The sequence below is a fragment of the Leptonychotes weddellii genome, chromosome 3 (assembly GCF_054177405.1).
Source record: "Leptonychotes weddellii isolate Sample4059 chromosome 3, ASM5417740v2, whole genome shotgun sequence".
Lineage (NCBI taxonomy): Eukaryota > Metazoa > Chordata > Mammalia > Carnivora > Phocidae > Leptonychotes > Leptonychotes weddellii.
In genome coordinates this window covers 153277773-153299661 of record NC_138371.1, presented here as the reverse complement: position 1 = coordinate 153299661, position 21889 = coordinate 153277773, and the positions used below count along the sequence as shown (strand labels likewise).

Genomic DNA, 21889 nt, shown 5'->3' with positions numbered 1-21889 from the left:
CTATATACCAGTATTTTAAAGATGAACAGTTAGAGAAATCACTCCTTTGGCACATAACAAAAACAGTGGTGTCATATGGACATCGGAAATCTCAATAATAAATTACTATAGGGCCCAGATTAGGGAAGATGGAATTTGCTATATAGTGGAAACAATGCTATGTCCGTTCATTTGAATATCCAATGGAACCTTCTAAATATCACATAAATAAATGTGGGGAAAAAGAGCACAGAGTTCTAATTATAAGTAATCTATGAAATTAAAATGTGAGATTATTTTGCAATTAAAAATGCTAGGGCAATCTTGTTAAATATATGAAGAGTGGGCATTCTTATACACTGTTGAAACAAATATAAGCTTATCTTATAGAAAATAATTGACTAGTTTTATAAAAACCCTAGAAATATTTTTTCAGTAATTCCAGTGAAGGAAATTTATTCTAAGGAAATACAGAACAAATGTATATTTACAAATATACTTACAAAAATATTAAAGAAAACATGTTGCAGTAAAAATCTATATGAGGAAATTTGTTAATAAGGATGGCATAGTTACATAGAGAATATATGCAACCATTGTGAATTATATTTGATTTTGCATGGTATTTATTGAGTGGACAATATACAATACTAAACAGGAAGAGCAAATTATTTGGAACAAAGATAGCAATAATGATCTTACTTTTTGAGAAAAAAATGAATCGTTTCTCAATTCTTACTTTGAGACGGTCAGTGTTGTTGGAATATCTAACACTGATTGTTGAGCCTAGAGAGAAGACACTGGCAGGTTAGTATAACAAGGTTCTGTTGAGTTAAGAAATCATAATGGAATGCATTAACACCTGGGCATTGATTGCCATGGAAAATATCTTTTTTGCAAAAACAAGTCTTGAGCCAGAATTATTCTCAAATAAGCCACCCTAATGCTGTGGTCATGCACTTGGGAAAAGTGTGTGTATGTGTATACGTGTACTCAAATGGTAGTTCATTGGGAACCAAAAATTATGGTGGTATCAAACATTATGGTTTAGAGTAACACAGGAGAAATTTTTTTCATCCAAGAACTGCTGAAACTCTAGCAGCAATATCCATCGTCACATCAACACATAAAGGAGAACACCACATAGAAATTGCCTATTTGCAATGATAATATTGGGTGGTTGTAAAAGCAGCAATGGAAGCAGAGAATGGATTCTGATTACTGGAAGTTCATATCTTCAAGTTTTACCCATTGGACCAAATGAAGACACTGACTCCTTGGACTCAGTAAGTACCAGGTTTTTCTCTTTGTGTTTTTTTTTTTTTTACTTGTCAGTGGAGTGGAGACTGTACAAGAAGAAAAGAATATTTTCCACAATAGGCAAAATGGAACAATAGAAATATGATATTGTGACTTTATATTTTTAGACAGCCTATTAACATGAAATGACATGATCGCATTTGCATTATAGTAATTGATGTTGACTCTCTGGAGAATGGGTATAGTAGGATATGACCATAACCAGAATGATATTTCTATAATAGTATATATCTAATTATAGAGAGAAAAGGCTTGGCCGTGAGCAGCTGAAATAGAAATGAAAATTAAGGAACTTAGAAATAGACTATTCATTAAATATAATTGAAAGATAATTAAAAATATCAATAGTTTCTTAGGGTTGGAAAATAGATGGAAAACAGTACAAACAAAATATGTTTATGCATAGACACAACTGATTCAGTTTTGGAGTTTGTTCAATTTGATATACCTATAGGATATCTAGATGGAGAGGTGAGGAAAAGCAAACATGATTATATACACAACCCTTAACTTCAAGGTCTGATCTGAGAATAACAGGTTTGGGAATCAACATAGACAAGGTCATCGATGCCACAAGAATAAGCAAGTTTGTGAAAAATAAGCAAGTTTGTGAAGTGAGAAGAGCAGTGGGTCTAGGAAATTCTGTAAAACACAAATATATAGAACGTGGGAAAGAGATAAATACATTCATAAAGAGTAAAAGTAAGAATGAGGAAACATAAATGAAATAGCATTTCAACAATATCAAATGAAGTCATGTTCATTAGACATGGGAATTAGGAACTCCTTGGTGACCTTCATGATAAAAGCACTTTTAGCTGAGTGCTGAGAACAGAAGCCAGACTGCAGTGGGTTGAACAGTGAATGGGAGGTGCAGAAGTAGACAGAGAGAGTCAAGGTTATTCTGGAGTAGAAATGGAAGACAGCAACTTTGAAGTGGCTGAAAGAAAGGTCTGTGCTAGCATATCAAAGTCATTTTTATCTTCTGCCTAAAGGTCCCCCTTTAAGTATATTTAATAGTATGGATGTTGGTAAAAGTTAAAACATGATAAGGATTATTCTTTGTGTTTGAAAAAAAAAATCAAGGATCCTTTGATAAGACTCTTTTAATCCTGTGATTTTTACTTACTGTTATAAATGTAGTTAAATTCCACATTCAATCTAATCAGAAATATAGCATCTTAAAAAAGATTTTGGAGGATGAATGGGAATCAACTGGATTTCTCAGGATCCCTACAATAATGCCTAGTTTCTTCATATCCACAAATGATATTAACAATATTTGATCCCAGGGCAGCATTCGCATCAACAATCAGAAATAAGCATTAACTGGGGAGATGTGGGGAAGTGACCAATTCTGTTTAGACAATAGCCAAAAATAAACAGTTCCATCAACAGTGTATCAAAAAGGGAATGCAGTAAGGGGAGAGGGAGGGGTTATAGCCTCTGTAGAAAATTTGAAAACAATAATTAAATGGAATAAAAGTTCGTGTAGGTTCTATCATCACCATATGCCAACAATTCTGAACAATGTGTCATAAAATAATCCTTCCTTCCTTGCTGGACTGCATCAACTCCAGCGTGTAGCCCTTGTCCAGGTATGTATCAATTACTTACCAGTCTTGTAACCAATAAGTACAAAGTATTTTTTAAGCATCCACTATGTTTCTAGCATCTCTCTAGCTGCATAAAGACACACACACCTGCATTTTTAAGAAGACAATTGTGACACTGGCTTATTTTCCGTTACCTGAAAATTGAGAGGAAGGATAAGTAATAATTCTTGTATGTGGATTGCACCTGGTTAACATCCCAGAAACTTGACACATTTCAACTATGCAAATTTTATGTAGATAAATTACGTATTATAAAAATGTCTTACACACTGAATAAACTCAAATTCAGAAGGTTAAGTGCCCTACCAGAGGACATACGACCACTAACTAGTAGAATTAAGACTTGACTCCAAACTCTGTTTTCTTTCTCCACTAGTAGTTCTTAGAACTGTATGCCAAAGTTTTCCTAATTGCAAAATCTTTCAAGCTGCCAACTTGATATATAGATATAATACAAATTACCTTCCCTCCTACTTATTGAACAAATAGGGAGAGAAATAGAATACTACATATAGTGAGATTAAACAAAACATGCTGCATGGAACAAGTTTACAGAAATGTATTTGATAGTCTAGAGAGCATTTAATGGATGTTAGAAACTGCTCAGAAGTGAGAGACCGAGGCTCTAAGACATGGCTGCCTCTTAGCAGGCAGCTCTGTCCTGATTCAACACTCAGAGTTCTTTCCCCGCGTCACATTGCCGCTCTACTTGAGGAGGAGGAGGAGGATTTTTCAATACCAAAAAATAGGAGGGAAAAGGTATGTATAGTACTAATGTCATGGAAAAATACCAAATGTATTGAATTTGTCATGCAATTCATTCTAAATAACAGTGCACTTCGAAAAGGACATCCAAAGTGATATTCCAAAAGCTTTATTGCCTGCAAAAGTCTTTACAATGTACACCATTAGAGTACATTTTAAACCAATTATTTCATTAACTGCATTGCTATTATATGTAAGACAAATTTGCTTTGGTGAGTGAATAGAGATGCATATCAGTTTTGGTAATAATAGAGGCAGAGAATGAATAAGAACTTTATGTACCAGTAGTTCTGAAAGTGGTAGCAAGCTGAAAGGTAAATTAGAAACTGAAGGTGATGTCAGAGTACAGTGTGACTTAAAGAGAAGGAGTCTAGAAGATTTTATTATCACCATATTACCCGTCGAGGCCAAATGGGAAGCCAAGACTCCATTTATTTTTATGTAAACTGTAAAACATTAAATAATATTCTGACCTTTCCAGTTTTACTATATGGAGATTACAGAGAGTTTAGTTGTCATGTATAATTTACTTGGATCTTGTATATTTATGCTTGGTATTTACAAGCAGAATTTTTAAATTCACAGAACACATAGGAAAAGTTCACAAGCAATGTTCAAATTTTACTTTAAAGCAGAATACAGAATACGGATTCTTCATATTAATGTTCTAAGCAGAGATAATTTTTTTGCAACAGATCTATACTTAGTTTTAGCATGTGAAGGAAAATGAGATATTAACTTCAACAGCTATTATATAAGCTATTATTCTGATAAAGCCAATGGCCAACCGTGCTCAGAAAAGGGAGCCTGTATCATTATTAAAAAAATTATTAGTAAAGTTCAGGAAATGCTCCCTTTATGAAAATGATTTATTATATAACAGGTAAAACAGATAAAGGAATGAAAAAATAACCAGTTTACTGAAGAACAAGCAGCAAAATAACTGCAAGTGGAGAACTGAATAACAGCTGTATTATTGTCCTTCACTTTCAACCAAACTCAAATGACAAAAGTTTGAAGAACAGCTTTCTTTATAGAAGAATTCAGGATATCTATAATTGAAAATTTCTCTTAAATTCTGAACACAATTCAATGATACCACAAGAAAAATACATTTTCAACTTAGAGATGTTACACATCCACATATGCACAGAGACACATTCAGACAGGCACACAACCACATAGAACACAGATTACAAGGAAATACACTGAAACAGGGATTTTATGACTACAGGTGACATTATCTTACAGTATTTCTATATGTTTTCTACAAAAATTATGTAACAAATTGACTGAATAATTCTTAAATTACATTTTCCAATCAGAAAAGTTGCCATTTGGGCCAAGAAAAAAAAAATGTATTTATGGTGGAATTGACTCAAATTCAACACTGGGAGGTTGAAATCTCAGGTCCTTCACATCCTTCAGCTATATGATAATGGGCAAATAATTTAATATTTTTTCTGCTTAATCTTCCAGAAAATATAATATTTGAAGGATTCTAGTAAGAATTACAGATAATTTTTTGTAAAATTCACAACGTGAGTTTTGTTTTTTGTTTTTTTAAAGATTTTATTTATTTGACAGAGAGAGACAGCGAGAGAGGAAACACAAGCAGGGGAGTGGGAGAGGGAGAAGCAGGCTTCCCACCGAGCAGGGAGCCCGATGTGGGGCTCGATCCCAGGACCCTGGGATCATGACCTGAGCCAAAAGCAGATGCTTAACAACTGAGCCACCCAGGCGCCCCACAACGTGAGTTTTAATATATGGTGAGTTCTTCAAATGATACTTATTTTCCTTACTCTCAATCTTTTAGAAGAGTTATGTTTCATAATAATTTTAAAGTATGCTTTTGTTTCTTAGTAAACTATTCTCAATAGGAGCAGCTGCTATTTCAACAAGCACCCAGCTTTAAATAAAGATACTGGAAAAAACATTCTTCCATAAGATTCTTCTTCTGGTTTGTTAAAATATGGTTCACAGTAAAAGTCTTAGGATCTAAATCTTTGAGGAGAAATCTTTTAGTTTTAGAAAATATTTATGGAACATTTATTTCTTTCCTTTCCAAAGGATTTTCTTTCCCAAAGTAGGTTAAAATCAGAGCAAAATCACAAAAGAAAACAGTAACAAAAACAAGCTCAAATGCTACTCCCCACCCCGCCCCCTTCTCCTTTCCTATTGCCAATTAGGTAGTGGGGAGCCTTTTGACTAAATGTACATATCATCTTATCTTTAAACTTGTGTTAAATATCACTGTTCTTACTCTACTTTAAAAAAATTTTATTTTTTTAAACCTTGAAGAAAATTTTCATCTTTTTATTGTTTCATGAGGCATTGAAACATCTGAACAAATCACTATCTGGGCCATGAGGCAGCTTTCTGCTTCACTTCTTTGGGCTGCTAAAGAAACTTGTAAGTAGATTTAAAAAGCAAACAAAAACAAAACAAAACAAAGAATACCTTTTGCATTACTTAAGTCTTTCCAAGGCTTATGCTGGTGGGACCTAAACTTCTCCTGTCAGATGCAAGTAGTCCAGGCATCATGCACAATACCTCCTGCCCCCACCGCAGCCCCACTCATTTGTGTAGGATATTTGGAGCAACTGGAGGAGTGTGAATAGTATCTGGAAGAGGAGGGAGGAGGAAGAGCGTGAGTGCCTGGCTGGGAGGAGGCCAGCTGAAGTTGTGCAGGACAAGCCGGAACAGGTCATTGGTGCAAACCCAAGCATCGTTGATGGTCTTTAATAGGAACATCTGGTGGAACCCCACGATAGGGTCTTCATCAGCCTTCAGCTAGCCCACAACCTTGCTGATGATGCAGCTATCTGGCAAGGGCTGACGGTCCTACCCTGTGATGCTGTGCTGGATTTTCTGGAATGGAAGACTAGACACCTTCTCCACAATAGCAGTTTTCCCCTGGAACTGCAGTCCTTTCCACGTAAGACATGATGCATCAACATAAATAGTGCCTAGTCGAGTTCTGTCTTTATCAAATAACTGGTAGTAATGTTGAATGAAGCTGGGTCCACTCTGCTCCTGAGTTGGCTTGTCTCTCATTCTGGGGTGTCACCAGCCTCGCTGAGACCCGAGGGCCTGGCATGATGGTGGCGGGAACCTACCGCGGTCTGCTTACCCTCCCACTTTGGAACTAAAATCAACTAACATCTTCTATAGTTTCAAGCAAAAAACTGGATTTATAAAGCGTCCTGACAACTGATTAATATACTCAAGAGTTTGATATACTCTCAGATATTCTAAAATTTATTTTAAAAACTTGCCTTACCTGAATATAAATTGAAATGGATTTTTCCTCAACTTATCTTGTAATATGATAGGTAATAGTAAGGTTATATGGATTGAGGACAAAAATAAGAATGCAAAAGATGCAGTAGTACAAATGAATCTCATTAGGAAAATGGGCAAGAAATGAAAATATTGCAGACCATAATATTTTTTTAAACCCTTAAGTGTATAATCCTATTCTTTGGATACACATGTGTTTATACTCAGAGCAGATGATTAAAGGGCCCAGAGACTACCACAAATACCTCTCTATTCTCTAATTACTGAAATTACTTGTAATCAACATTCTGAAAAATATGCTCATCTAACTTCTTTAAGCAGCTCCCAAAGCCTCTGGCAGAGAGGATGGATCATATCAGCCACAGCATCAGTCCTAAGCCATTTCTTAGGATTAGCCCAAGAACCAGTCTCAGATGACCCTACTGAACTTCCAGATCATGACATTAAAAAACAGTGACAGTTAGCCTGAGGGTTGCAGCTGCAGTTTCCTTCCTTCTGTTAATGTTAAAGCTCTGAAGTCGGCTTGCGGGAAGGGATGCAGACTTCTATTTTCTTGACTGCCTAAAATTATTTTTCTGAGAAATGATCCTTATAGATCACCAACAGTCAAAAATTTTCTATTTCAGAAAACGCCCCCAAACAGGTAGAATATATAAGGATTATTCTCCCTAAAATACAAAATAAATGGGCTGCCTTTAAAGCACTATTTTTTAGATAGAAAGCTCTAAAAACAGAAGCAGGAAGAGTAAAAGCATATTGGGGCCCAGTGCCAGAGGTAAATATGTATTTATTAAAATTCACCTGAATGTGAGGACTGTTTCACTACATTATCTCTTTTGCCTTCCAACAAATGAATCTGTTTGTCAATATCCCCCAGTCATCACTGCCATCCATGTACTTAAAAAAAAGACCATAAAGTATGAAAAAATACAGAGAGCTTCTATACTAATTTTAGAGAATGTGAATCAGTCAACATTTGCATGTAGTTACATTCAGCAGAGCCAAGCATCTTACTTGCTTTGCTGGAAATGCATACAATCTCCCCTCAAAATAGAAATATATACTTCTTGTCAGAATTAGGACAAAGTATTTTACATTTTCATAACCAGGTTAAAGTAAATTTATATATGTTTGCAAACACTACTTTAGATTCATTATAATAGTTTTACATTGCGGATAACGCTGATCATATGGTAGCGATGACTACGTTATAATAGTTTATACTTAATTTCAGGAATAAAAATAGAAGAGAATTTTTCATTTACCAGAGTATATGTCCATGTGCATTGCAATTTCATAATAAAAAGCCTACATTAAGCTATTTTAAGCCAAAATTTAGCAATAAATAAGTTTTAAATATAGAAGCAAGGATATACTTGTTTAAGAATTTTTGATTTAGGTATTTCAATTGTAGAGAACAGATTCACTCATTTCTGTTGAACAAGCATTTCTTGAAAACTTAGGCCCAGTGCTCTGTACTAAGAATATAAAATTGGAAGAAGAGGTTCCTGACTTTATGAAATGTACTATCTAATAGGAAGTGAAGCAAACAAAAAAAAATCATAATGTTATAAGTCCTATAATAAAAGTATGCAAAGCATATGCTGAGAAACCACAGAGGTAGACACTTAGTCATGAAAAGTTGCAAAAAGAATGCTATTAGTGCTAAGTCCCAAACATGGCTGATCAGAAGATTTTGCCTTATAAGGTCATATAATAAAATGTAATAGTGGTAATACTGTGTAATATAGTATGTTAGATTATAGGAAGATGTATTAAAGTGAAATGTGTATTTACTTGTTGGCACAACTCCAACTCACTCCTACACTAACATTAATATATTTTTCTCTTTTCTACACTGCATGGGGTAGCTGTGGACTGCTCTAGAGTCTCCTACAAATGGGCAGACAGCCTGTTAAACCTGAAAATTGATGGTCACCAGTTTCAACTTGGCTTTCAGTAATCCCTTAGCATCAGTCTGTTTGGTCTACTATAACAAAAATGCCATAAACTAGATGACTTATAAACAACAAATGCTATTTCTCACAGTTCTGGAGGCTGGGAAGTCGAAGATCATGGCACCCTCAGGTTCAGTGTGGTGAGAGCCAATTTCCTCATCATCTTTTCACCATAACCTCACCCAGCAGAAGGGGCAAGAAAACTCTCTGGAATCTCTTCTATAAAGGCACTAATTCCATTCAGGAGGGCCCTACTTTCAGGACCTAATTACCTCCCATGGGCCCTACCTCCTAAAACGATCACATTGGGCATCAAGTTTCAGCTGATGAATTTGTGGGGGGGGCATACACATTCAGTTCACTGTGGTATTCTAATGTATTTTCTAATCAGCTTTCTTGAATACTATCTGCAACATTTTAAAATTTTATCCATTCTGAGCATTTGACATTGCATCATATTTCACTAAAAAAACAAAGACCAAAAAAAAAAAAAATCCAATTCCTGGCACACACAATCCAAACCTACCTCAGCAGACCTGCCATCTGTAATTTCATACATGCTTTAGTGCAGATTGCATCCCTCCTCCTATGAAGGCAATCTCTCAGTTTTACTCTAAATCCCAGCTTCTCCCCTAACCCTTTTATTCCCAGTTTTTCTGTTCTTTTATCTTCTGCTTATATTCTATTATCTATCCCTTTGATTTTTATTTATATCTTTATATATTATTCAGTGACTTCCATCTTAAAATTAAAAATTGAGATTTTCACCATTCAACAACTGTTCTCTTTGCTCTTCTTCCTAGCCACCTGTGGTAGGTGTGGACTACAATCCCTGTTCCTCTCTCCCCATCTCTCATTAACTCTCAGTGGCCCCCGGTCTAGTTTCTACCCACCACATCCCCAGGTAACTCCAGGGCAGTCTCGCAGGACCTAGACAATGAAAACATTTTATTCTTTGCAATATTTGATACAGTATCCAAGATTGTGGAGAACTCCAGCTGAGTAAATATTTGCTAGTCTTCTTTATTTCTAAGGAAATCTGAAATACATATAAACATATAAAGTGATGGACCCCCGAGAACAAAAAGCAGTCACTGAATGTCTTCAATTATTTTGTGTCTTTGTACTCCACAGTGGCAGAAAACAACAATTCCCCTCAACTCTAAATGACAATAAATACATGTTAAAAGGAAGAAACCTAGGGGGTGTTAATTAGGGAAACTATTCTTTCTTTAGAATGGTTATAGCATTCATTTTCTCTAAGGAGAACTGATTTTTAGGGTCATGCTTCTGAGTAGGAGTTGCAGTGAGAGAAATAACAGGCCATGACTTCTTGACAGTTAGAACGAGCTAGAAAGGGAGTTTTGCTAGACTAACAGGCACTGAAACCTGTCCCTTATTTGAAGCCTGAAGGAAAGGGCAGAGGAAGAACTGAAAGATGAGGAGGAGGAGGAGCAGGTGAGAATGGATGGGAAACTGGCAGAGTCTGTTCTGTGGAGAAAGCCTCCCAGTTGTCCCATACCATCCTAAAGCTGAAGTTAGAGAGATTTTCTTCTGTGCTGTGTGAGTCAAAATCCAAGTTAACTGGAACTTTAATCTCTGGGCTTTCTTGGTTTTAACTCCATTTTAAGATTTCCAAGGGCCTTCCAAGCAGAAATTGGCACTCTGGAATACTATTCTCATGAAACCTAACTGGAACAGAACGACAAAGGGAACGGAAATCTGATGCATCCTGCTCCCTTTTTGCCTCCACAGAAGGACCATCCAACCCCATGAGGAGACTTTTGTGAGGAGTCCCTATGGCAGGAGGCAGTGAAGACCCCCACTGTTCTGGAAAAGTTGGTCTCTACAAACACAGGATAGAAAGTAAAACCAAACTTGATAGCACTCTGTAAATTAGTTTGGGAACATCCTTCTAGAAGGAAGTAGGCAGAAGTACCTAGCATATACATAATAACTCCCTGCTTCATGAATGCCTTTTTAAAAATTATTTTTCTCTCTCTGCCACTTGTCCCGTCTCCTTCCTAGATTTGTATTAACCAAAACCTTAAATGGTCAAATTTCTCAGTCTTAGTCCAAATTCCTTTGCTTTCTCATTAGTCACCAAACCCAGTGAATTCTATCTCAAAAATATTTCTTCAATACAAAATTTCTCTAGCTTCATGGAAGCACCTGGTCTAAGCCACAATGATTTCTTGCTTTGTCTCCTGCAATAGCTTTCTAGTTATGCACTCTAGCTTTCTTCCGGATGGTTCTCCACAAAACATCCAAATAGTCCTTTCAATATATGAGTATTATCTCTTGTTTTCTTGCATAAAATATTTCAGTGACTTTCCTTGCTTTTAGGAAGGAAAGAATTTAGGAAGAATCCTAATGGCATGGCATATAAAATCATGCTTAAATGTCACATCTAAGAACACTACACTCTCCCTTACTCCTATGCCCTGAGCTGCAATCACCGTATTGGAGTTTCTCATACTTCCTTAAGCTACTAAGGACCTCGTTTCTTCACCTTTTTCTCTTTATATCTCTGCCAAACAAGAAGTTTCCTTTAGCCTTTAACAATCACTTCCTTTTTTTTCATCTTAGATAATTTCTATATATCTTTTATAAATGATCTTAAATATCAGATATTTGGGGCGCCTGGGTGGCTCAGTCGGTTAAGCATCTGCCTTGGGCTCAGGTCATGATCCCAGGGTCCTGGGATTGAGCCCCGCATTGGGCTCCCTGCTTGGCAGGAAGCCTGCTTCTCCCTGTCCCACTCCCCCTGCTTGTGTTCCCTCTCTGTCTATCTCTCTGTCAAATAAATAAAATCTTTAAAATATATATATATATCAGATATTTGTGGATGCGTTCCTTTGAACCCAAACTCAAGACTGTATTTCTCTGGTGTCTATGTCTGTGTGTGTGTGCGCATGTGCATGTGGGTATGTATTCCCTGTATCCTAGTTTTTCATGGTGCTTATCTACTATAAATATGTGTATAATTATTATTTAGGTCTATCTTACCCTACTTGACCAAAACTTTATTTTGGAAAGGGACTGGGTCTATCGATTTTTAATTTTGTGCCTTTGAGAGCACAAAGCAGCCTCCTCCTTCTTCCGGTCCTTATTCTTCTCTCCCTAAAGGTATTTTTTGGATCTAAAGATAGGTTTTAAAACGAGAGTCGAGGTAAGTCACGAATCAGGTTTGAGAAGAAATACAAACATCAGAACAGTAACAACAGACAAGTGAGCCAAAAATGAAAAGATGTGAGTAGAGTAAAAGATAAGTACTAGCCTAGAGGAGAGAGCTCTGGAAAACTAATGTCCCAAAAGAGTGCCGATTATCTTTTCAGAAATTAAAATCTTGAAAAAAAAAATGGGTTAAAACTTTTTCATTTATTAATACAATGTACTTTTAGAAATATTACCCACCATTCCACTTTCAAACACAATAGCTGTATTAAGTTCCTCATGGCCGCTTAGTCATTTCCACAAGCATATGGCTTCTTTAGTAATTACAACCGAGGCAGAGGTTTGTCTGACTTTCACTCAACTTACCATAAACATTTTCCTACAGTGTTTACAATAATCATTTTAGTACGGGCATACTACACCACTGAATTAGTGTACCACAGTTTACTAACTGTTCCCTGATTTCTATGTCCATTTCTCTTCCAATTTTTTTCTATTAAAAATAAGTCTATAGTAATAGCTTAATAGGTATATAGTTTTCAGTCTTTAATATTTCTTTAGGTTCATCTTCCAAGAGAGATATTAATCTGAAGCTATGAACATTATTATGGTTCTAAATGTAAATTTCAAAAGGCTTTATGTGAATCTTTTAAAAGCCATGGACGAGAGACAGCACAAAAATATATCAAAGTTGATGAAACATATGTAAGGAGAGAAAATATGGGTTAAAGTCAGAGTACTTGGCCTAAATACATAGGCTCTGTAAATTAACTACCTTCCTTCCTTATCTTCCCTCTCCCTTCCCCCACCTTTCACTCTCCCTTTCTTGCTTTTGTTATCTGCTGTTATTGTTGACAGACTGCAAAAGCATCCTAGTCTATGTGAAATTAGCTTTCCAAAAGGCAAAATTGCTGTTTGAGAAGATAACATTCAAAATGATTCCTGTGAATCAGATAGTCTATTGTGAGACAGACTGAATTATGCATTGAGTTGCCACAGATTGAATATTACTATTTCAAGAACTTTTTTTTTTCCCCTCCAGCACTTAGAGGAGCCAATAAGTGGAAGGAATTTAAGGTTTCCTCTTCCTTGCTGATTTTACCCCTTCCTGTCAGCCTTTCTTACCTCATTCTCTTTCCCAGTCATCTTCCTAAAGATATATACTTAAAACACAAATAATAAATTCTAATTGTTTTGTTGATGTTTAATTGTAAAGAAGAGCTTCACCAGTCTGGCAAACTCATTTTGCATTTCAGAAGAACACATTAACTTTCAGCAGAAAATTCCTGTCAAAGACTTTGTTTTGCTACTGCTTTAATTTTCTTTAAGCCTAATTTTCTTTTTCTGTTTGTTATGTAATGAAGCTTCTGAAAACACTGGCAATCTCTGCTCGTTTTGCCTTGAGCTAGCATGGCGTTTGCTTTCCCCCCACCCCCCAAGGAAATGCAATTGCTGAGAAAAATTAACAGATAATTCAGCAGCAATTTTACTCCAGCAAATGTAAAGATAAAAGGAATACATGAAGAGTAAAAAGCTTAGAAAATAATGGATGAATGGTTATAATGTTTATTGGAATGCCCAGAATAAAAAAATACAAACTTAGATTTAAAAGGACCTACAGGCCAACTTAAATATATTTTCTTTAAATAACAAAATTCTCTAGACTATGTCCCTAGGTGTTTACAGAGACTTCAACTGCATTTTTTTTTTTTTTAAGATTTTATCCATTTATTGAGAGCAAGCACAGGGCGTGGTGGGGGGTCAAGAAAGAGAAAGAGAGAGAGGAAGAAGCAGACTCCCCACTGAGCAGGGAGCCTGATGCAGGGCTAGATCCCAGGACCCTGGGATCACAACCTGAGCCAAAGACAGAGGCTTAACCAAAGGAGCCAACCAGTCGCCCCTTCAAATGCATTGTAACTGATCAGTTGAAAACTAAAACTTCTGAGATTATGAGAATGAGTAAAAGGGTAAAGCCAAGGATAATTTTTTTAAACTTTGATCAGTATCCTTACTCTGCTAAATTAATAATGTGGACAGTTTGGGAATTTTGTAGGAAAAAAATGGATAGGTACATGCAAATAGTGAAAAGATCAGGCCTTCTATGTATAATTTTCTACACAATATAAAGCATCATAAATGTTGATTGCAGGCTCAGCACAAAAGTCATAAAAACCTATAGACCATTCACCAGGTTCATCTTTTCCACTTCCCTCCACTCTAACCCAGATCCACTGCCCCTTCATTCCCCACAAAACTTCTCAAATTGCTCCCTGCTCCTTTCTATGTTTTGGTTCCCACTATAACATCTATTATGTGAAATGTAATTTTTGTCCCTTTTTTGGCCAGAGTATGAACAGAGATACAGATTAGTAGGAAATATGTCTTATGTCTTATGAGATTAATTGTAAAAAATTTCTTCATATGCTTGTGGGGGCTGGCAAAAAAAGTCCCCAAAAACATAAGGCATGCTCTAGGAAGAGCAGGATGGAACTCTCCAGCATAAGCTAAACCTGCTGTCTACAGTGGAATTTCTCTTCAAGAAAAACTCTGTTCTACTCTTAAGGTCTTTGAATAGACTGAACCAGGCTCACCCAGATTAATTAGGATAATCTCACTTAAAGTCAACTGACTGTGGAATTTCATTACACCTACAAAATGCCATCACCACAACACCTAGATTAATGTTTGAATCAGTAACTGAAGGCAATAGCCTACCAAGTTAAAACACAAAACGGACAGCCATAGTCTGTGCCTTGTAAACTTGGCAGACATACACATCTTAAACCAAATTTAATTCTCAAATAAAGATAATAGCAAAGTCATACTTCCATAAAACATGATACAGCTATCTTGCATATCTTAAAACAGGCTATCCTTTCCCTAGAAGAGAATGAAAAGTCTTGAGGTGATGCTCATATTTCTTTGATATGTATTAAGTTAAATACTATGATATAATATTAACTATTCTAAAGACCTCTTACATTAGAGGACAAGGGGATAAGAGATAGAAGAAAAACATCTAGTATGTGTACATATATATGTATATAAAAATAAGAAAAATACACATAACTATTACAGTCCTCATTTCTGCAACTGATCACATAAGTTGTAGCAGGAATTTATAACTACTTTCTTCCCTACAAATTCCAATTTCATTCTTCAAGGGTCTGGGCCATTAGCCGTCCTGTCTGAATTGTACTTTTACAATCATAGGACATGAAAGTACCAGGAGATACCCTAGGGAATGTTCTGTATTACAGTCATACTCTTCCTCACTTCTATTGTGTAGTAACAACCCAATTCCCCTTGGCAATCTGGATCAATCAGCCCAGACAATAGTATTAGAACTCTCATCTTTGCATATTAATTCAGAGGCAGTCTCAGCTTCCAGTTCAGGGGTGGTACTATTGCATCTCCTTGTGGACACATTCTTTCCTTCAGAACTAAGGACTCCAGACCAACAAAACCTAAGGTCATGGGGATAGGATATCACGTGTTTGTTGGTGTAATACAGAATGGGACCACTCCCATTTCCAAACGAATGCTAGCTGTGGAAGAAACTGCACCATATAACAGATACTAATTTAGAGCACATACAACCCCCTGGAGGACACTGTATAGGTCCTATAAGGTATTGTCATCTGTCTGGCACCATAACAGAAGGCTATCTTACTATTCATTTCAGGATGATGCAAACATGGTAAGATCCAATGATTTTCATGGGCATGGGCCCACTGCCACATTTTATCTGCTATCCAATGAATTCCTTGAATAGAAGCAATGCTGTGTGTAATACCATGGAGGTGAATGAGGCATTGTATAAGTCCACGGGTGGTAGCTTTAGCAGAAGTATTGAGTAAAGGAAAGGTAAATCCATATCCAGAGTAACTGTCTATTCCAGTAGGAATAAAGTACTGCTATTTCTAGGATAGAAGCTGTCCAATGTAATCAGTCTACCACCAGTAGCTGGCTGTCAATTTGGGGATCCAGTTTTATTCTAGGATGCCTAGTTTTATTCTGTTTCTGGAACAGATAATCAGCAGTAGCTATAGTCAGACCCGACTTGATGAGTCTAAGTCTGTGTTGCTAAGACTATGTAAAAATTCCATGCCTGCCACTATGGTCAATCTGCTCATGAGCCCAGTGGGCAATGACAGGTGGCTAGGGAAAGAGGTTGACTTATAGTCAAAGAAATGGGTACTTTTACCCACTTGATTTTAAAAATCTTCTACTGAGGTCACCATTTCATGAGCAGTCATAGGGGATGCAAGCATTTTCATATTCTTTTCCCATTCCTAATAACCTGTGCACATGCCTCTTCCCCAAATCTTGTCACTGGTTTTCCCAGTCATGTTCCTTCTAAATCCTGACCATCTAGCCAAATCATTAACCACAGCCAATGAGTTGCTATAGACTTGTGCCTCTGGTCATTTCTCCTTCCAGGCAAAAGGAACAACCAGGTGTACTGCTTAGAATTCTGCCATCAGGATTTCCCTTCACAATTATCTTTCGGGGATGTCTAGAATATAGTCCTACAGCTGTCCACCTTAGGGGATAGTTGTATATCATGCAGAACCATCCATAAGAGAATCATTGTTTCTTCTTCAGTGAACTATCCACAGAGAACTTTCCATGAGAATATTGGTGTGGACTGCAAAAGTAAAGGTAATGGAGCATGAGTGAGGACCAAAGGGCATTTGGGCCACTTTATGCAACTTATGCCTTCAGGGCCTACTGAAACCTCATCTTGTATATACCGCTTCCATTGTACTGCTTGGCATGCCCAAATTTATGGTGAAGGCTCAGACAACACCTAATTCATGGTTGCTACCTTCATGCAAAATCTCAATACCTGCTACCATGATCACTTTGTTCAGAAGCTCACTGGGCACTGAGAAGAGTGGCTATGGAAAAAAGCTGACTGGTATCCAGAAATGGGTAATGTTATACATTTGATTAGTAAAATCTGTTGAAATCACCATTTCACAGGGCACCACAGGCTGCCTGGTAATCTGGTGAACTGTGAATAAGCTTTTCTCCTAAGGCCCATAGTAAACCAAAAGTGCTTTCTCAAATTGAGCATAGTTATCTCTAGAGGATGACTGGGCTCTGTTCCAAAGACCTAAGGGTCATACTATGATTAACCTAGTGATTCCAGCAAAGGCATTAAACTTCCAGCATCATTAGATTTACTGGATTATATGCTACAAATGTTAGAACAGTTTGCATGGCAGTCCAGACCTGTTTCAGAACCTTCTCTTGTTCTGGGCCCCACTCAAAACGAACAGTTTTGGTCACTTGGTAAATGGTTCAAAGTAGCATAAACACATTAAGAATATGTTTCCATATCCCATGGAGGCCCATTAGGTTTTGCACTTATTTATTGTAGGAAAGGCCGGATGCAGCTACTTATCATTCATCTGGGGAGGGATATTTTAATATGCCCCACACCAATGGACCCCTAGAAATATACAGGGTCCTGATTTTTGTTGGATTTCTCAGTGTCTGACACACTATACTTGATATATTATTTAATATTATTATTGATATTTATATATTAAATAATATATCCAGTATAATCAGAATATCCATAGAATGAACCAGCATAATATCTTGTGGAAGGGAAAGGCAACCAAGGTAACCCTTGGTAAATTATGATTCAGAGCTGGAGGGCTGATATACCTGTGAAGTAAGACAGTGAAGTTTGGAGTATTGCCTGTCTTGCCGGCTGAAAGCAGTACTTCTGGTGGTACAGAAGTTTTAGGGGATATGCTGATCTGCTCAAGCAATAAAACGTTACACATATGAAACAGCAGTTGCAACTGGAGTCTACCACCTGGTTAAGCTTATGATTACCTACTGTCATTCTCCAAGATCCGTTCTCTGCACTGGTCAAAATAAAGTTGAATGGGGATGGTAGGAATTACCACATCACATCCTTCAACTCCTTGATGAGGGCAATCCCTGCAGTCCCCAGGAATGGAGCATTGCTTTAGCTTTACTTTTTTTTCTTAGGTAAAGGCAGTTCTAGTAGCTTCCACTTGGTCTTTCCCACCATAATAGGTATCACTCCATTGTTTGGAGAACCAAGATGGAAGTTCTGCCAGTTGCTGAGTATGTCTATTGCAATGATATATTCTGGAACTGAGGAAATAACCACAGTGTATGTTCTGTAAGCAACTGGACTGACTATGAGATGGATCAGAGCTAACATTCCACTGAGCACCTGACCTCCATAAGCCCCCATTGTGAATGGCAGACACAGTGATGTCGTATCTCCAGGAATTAATTTCAGTTCAAAGACAATGTCCATCAATCCCCAAAAGTATCATCATTTCTCTTTCTCCAGAGCCGTCATTCTGGTAAGTGGCCATAGGTCCTTTGGCTGGGAGAAAGACTAACAGTACACATCTTCGGAAGTATCACAGGGTCCTTCCTCAAGTAGAGTTCTACATCTCTAAACTGGTTCAAGTCTGGGAGTTGACTGAGGGGCCATGACTCACTGTTTCACTGATTCAAGATGGATTTCTGTGCACCTGACCTACAACTCTTTGCTTATACAGTTCAAATAGGAATTTAGCAGCCTTTCCTTCTATTTCTTTTTAAGGTCACCATATTCCACTCACCACTGCCATACCACTGTCTGAGTCAGATATTCTTACTGCTTTGACTCCACTGTCTATTAAGTTAAAATATCCACCTTATTTTTGCTGATTAAATGTCACTATCAGGCTTACGCAATTCTGACATCCCCGTTGCTTTTAGGGAATCCAGTTAGATGGGAGCAGTTCCCACTGTAATTTAGGCTTTATCGACAAGAACAACCACAGGCCTTTTCAGGGATTTTGAGACCCTACTCACAAATCTTTTACTCAGTTTTAGTGACAAGTATGTCCTCTGGACCATCCAGGACACATGAGCAGTTCTTACCTGATAAATTCACTCCCATCTCCTTAAGCCTTTGGATATTTTCCTCTCAAGTAGGATAAAGCCGTTCTGGCATAGGTTACCTTAGAATTTCAGCCCTAAAACTAGCAAACTGTTGGAACCATTTCTAATTCCTCAAGCTAAAGCACTGTCTCCAGAATCTCTGCTTAGTGAGTCCATATCAGAAGATTCAACCCGATCCAACTTTATGTTCCTTCCACCATGATCTCATATCCTTAGGATCCATTAGCACACATATTTTCCAGATTTCTATCATTATAAATTGGAAAAAGTGTACCATTTTTTATCGTGTAATACAGAGCTTCATGGGTTATACTTTATAGCTCATCATTTGGGTCTGCTGGAAACGGAGTTTGGTTCTAGGTCTAGAAGCAATTAGGGGTCCTGGGTGTAGGTCTTGAGGAGATCATCAATGGCTTGCAAATCTCAGGCCCAACCAATTTAGGATAATATCCCTTAAAAAAAAAAGTTTGAAATTGATTGACTTTAAGATTTTATTTATCTGACAGAGCGCACACACACATGCACGAGTCAGGGCAGAGGCAAGGGGAAAAGCAGGCTCCCCGCTGAGCAGGGAGCCTGATGTGGGGCTCAATCCCAGGACCCTGAGATCATGACCTGAGCCAAAGGCAGATGCTTAACCAACTGAGCCACCGAGGTGCCCCACCAACTGCAAACTTTAATCAAACCTACAAAGTATATAGCAACACCTAAATTAGTGTTTGACTGAATAACTGGGAATTAGAGTCTAGCCAAGTTGACATAGTCCCCTTCCTCTCCATGTATTCCCCAGAGACTGGCTCCTCACCCAATCACTCAGTTCTTCTTGGAAATGTAACCATGAGAGAGCTAGAGAGAGGGATGGTGGGGGGAGTGGGAGTGCAGTGGGGGCAGAAGGAGAGAGAATCTTAAGCAGGCTCCACACCCAGCACTTGAGCCTGATGTGGGGCTCGATCTCACAACCCTGAGATCATGACCTGACCCAAAATCAAGAGTCAGACGCTGAACCAACTGAGTCACCCAGGTGCCGTGACACTGCTTTTTAATTGCTGAAGAAGCAATTAAACATGCAAAGTTTGGGTGCTGAAAATGTACACTGCTTTTGGGAAGAGCAAAGCATAAAATGACAAAATGCAGAGAGAGAGAGAGAGGAACATATAAACGCAAAGAGAGGTACAGATGAATGGATCAGAAAGTGCTGACTCTGCTGGAGTAGTTTCCAGTTGCTCCTAGGATCCCAGCATACTACTATCCTTAAATTGATATACCCCAGTATCCCTGCAATACGTTTTTTAATACATTCTTTTTTTGAGCTTATTTTAATTGGGTTTCTGTTGCTTGCAATAAAAAATACTCTATGAAGCTTTCAAACAAACTATTTGAGGGGAAAAAAGCACTACTGAAAAATGCAACATAATGAATAAAAAGCAAAGCAAGGCATTTTGACAAAAAGAAAAAATAAGGGAATGCAACAGGATTCAAAGCCCAGTTTCAGAAGTCAGATATAACTGCTTCAAACCATGCCAGAAGTGTGACTTTCCATTCATTAATAAAAAAAAAAAAAAAGTGGGTACCTCCCATGCATCAAATATCATCCTTGACATGGAGTATATTAGGAGTACACAATCCTTGCTCACGTGGAGTTTAAAGACTAATGAAAATTCCATGTATACTACCACCAGGATCCTGTGTGCAGATTGAGGCTTGATATTAGGTGTTTAACCAAAATCACAGGTGGTAAGTATTTACGCCATCTTCACAGACATGGTAAAGACATGAAGTAAGAGAGAGAGAGAGCACAAGCAGGGGGAGTGGCAGGCAGAGGGGGAAGCAGGCTCCCCGCTGAGCAAAGAGCTCCATGCAGGACTGGATCCCAGGACCCTGGGATCATGACCTGAGCCGAAGGCAGATGCTGAACTGAACCACCCAGGTGCCCACCCCCTATTTTTTCTTAAAGATTCCTTTTTTTTTTTTTTTCTTCAAGATGACAATATGCCCATTAAAATAGGACATTTTTCAAGTTTCCCTTGCAGGTTGGTATGACCACATATTTAATTCTGGCCATTGAGATAGATGTAAAAGCACTGAGTAGTTCTGTTAAGAAAGTCCCTCAGTCAGATGTGGAACAGGCATTCTGTAATGGGCCTTTTCTTTTGCTTTTCTCCCCTTCCTCTTCTCTCTTTTCTGGGAACGACTTTGAGATGAAGATGAAGCAGCCACCTTGTAAACCCACAGGAAAGGACTCACTATGGATGACAGAGCAGAAAGAAGAAGCGTTGGTCTTAGCTGATTGCACAGAGCTACGAAGCTAATTGTCAGCTGCTTACCCGCTGGGGTTGTTTTGTGTGAAAGAATAAATCTTGCTGTGTTTCATATTTGTAGTGTGGCATCTATCATAGCAGTAAAATATACTTTGTAACTGATACAGCGATTTTTAGGAAGTAACAATTTAAGGTCAATGTCAACAGGCAAAGATTTCAAAACTCAAAGGGATAAGGACAAAATTCAGTTATGAACAGCTATCGTATATGCCTTCTCTTCTCAGAGCGTTCTTCTCTGTAAGTCTAGCTCCAACTTGAAAAAGGAATTTGCATTAAAGAAGGGTACATGCACTAAGATAATATCATATATATTTTTAGGAACATATATAAAGTACTTACTAAAAAACTGTTAGAAACAAACAAAAGAACACGTGTCAATCAGAGATAAGGAATTACTTGCATCTAAAGGTTAAAGTATTTAAACCCTAAGATCTGGAAATACCCTGCTGGTACTGGTACGCTCCCTTGGCATTTATCTTGTCATTTAAAACATTCACCGCAT

At 37.5% G+C, this 21889-nt stretch overlaps 1 long non-coding RNA gene and 1 pseudogene across 2 annotated transcripts in view; one reads left to right on the top strand and one right to left on the bottom strand.

Annotated features, from left to right (window-relative positions):
* The window catches only part of LOC145720679 (uncharacterized), a 131961-nt gene extending 110462 nt beyond the window's left edge, over nucleotides 1–21499 (top strand). Inside the window, exons 2-4 of one of the 2 annotated variants that reach the window (XR_014143849.1) lie at nucleotides 1062–1265; nucleotides 5268–5449; nucleotides 21274–21499. This is a non-coding gene — a long non-coding RNA (uncharacterized LOC145720679). Of the gene's footprint in view, nucleotides 1–1061; nucleotides 1266–5267; nucleotides 5450–21267 lie in introns of both variants that reach the window. The other variant, XR_014143848.1, reaches the window with a different exon arrangement.
* On the bottom strand, nucleotides 6138–7646 carry LOC145720678 (nuclear transport factor 2 pseudogene; annotated as a pseudogene).
* Nucleotides 21500–21889: the final 390 nt, after the last annotated feature.